Source organism: Vombatus ursinus, unplaced genomic scaffold, assembly GCF_900497805.2.
Source record: "Vombatus ursinus unplaced genomic scaffold, bare-nosed wombat genome assembly UNPS02009205.1, whole genome shotgun sequence".
NCBI lineage: Eukaryota > Metazoa > Chordata > Mammalia > Diprotodontia > Vombatidae > Vombatus > Vombatus ursinus.
Window position 1 is genome coordinate 25,273,664 of NW_020948983.1, and position 1,209 is coordinate 25,274,872.

Consider the following 1,209-nt stretch of genomic DNA (forward strand, 5'->3'; position numbering starts at 1 on the left):
GATGATGATGATGATGATGATGATGATGATGATGATGATGATGATGAAGAAGAAGAAAAAGAAATATCAATGGCCTCCAAATTTTCATATTAATTTCTATTTATCGCTATCTATCTCCACTCTGTATCTGCTGCTTTGTCTGGTGTCAGTTCAACAGAATAACTCCTCAGTGCCCCTTCCTCCACCCTTACCCTCCTGCTTTTCTGCCTCCTTTTGTGTGTTGTCTACCCCCCCCCCATCATAAAATCCTTGAGGTCAGGGACTGTCTTTCTTTCTTTTCTTTTTTCGATGAGGCAATCAGGGTTAAGTGACTTGTCCAGGGTCACACAGCTAGTAAGTGTCATGTGTCTGAGGCCAGATTTGAACTCAGGTCCTCCAGACTCCCAAGTCAGAGCTGTATCCACTGCACCACCTCGCTGCACCAGGGACTATCTTTCTATTAATTCTATCGCCAGTACTTAGCATAGTGCTTGGCACATAGTAGGTGCTTAATGTTTATTGGATTATACTTACTGAAAATTTAAGGGAAAATGAGTATTTCTTACAAAGTTTTGTTAGTCATTTTCACTTTTTTCCCATATACCATTCAAAAGTATAGCCAAAGGCTTGCTCAGGCCTCCCTCAAACCTAAGAATGTGGCCATCAGACCAATGAGTATGTTTCTTCTAAGGAATTGATATACGAGGTCTTTTAAAATTACATAAAGTTCCATTTTATTCAATATTCTTATCTGGCACCATCTTAATATATCATCTTTTCTCTTATAGCATACCTTAAAATGTTTAGAGGTAGTGCCTTTAGTCTTTTTTTTTTAGGTTTTTAATAGTATTTAATTTTTCCCCCAGTTGGTTGTCAAGAAAATTTTTAACATTTATTTTTACTAGATTTTGAGTTCTAAATTTTTCTCCCTCCTTCCTTCCTCCCTTCTGAAAATGGTAGGGAGTTTGATAAAGTTTATATGTGTGCTATCACATAAAATTATTTCCATATTCGTCACAGTTGTGAAAAAAAGAAACAGATCAAAAGAGGAAAAACCCATGAGAAAGAATAAAGTAAGTGAAAAAATATGCTTCAATCTGCATTCAGAGTCCATCAGTTCTTTATCTGGATATGGATAGCATTTTCCTTCATGAATTCTTTGTATTTGTCTTGGATCATTGTGTTACTGAGAAGAGATGAGGCATTCATTGTTGACCATCACAAAATATT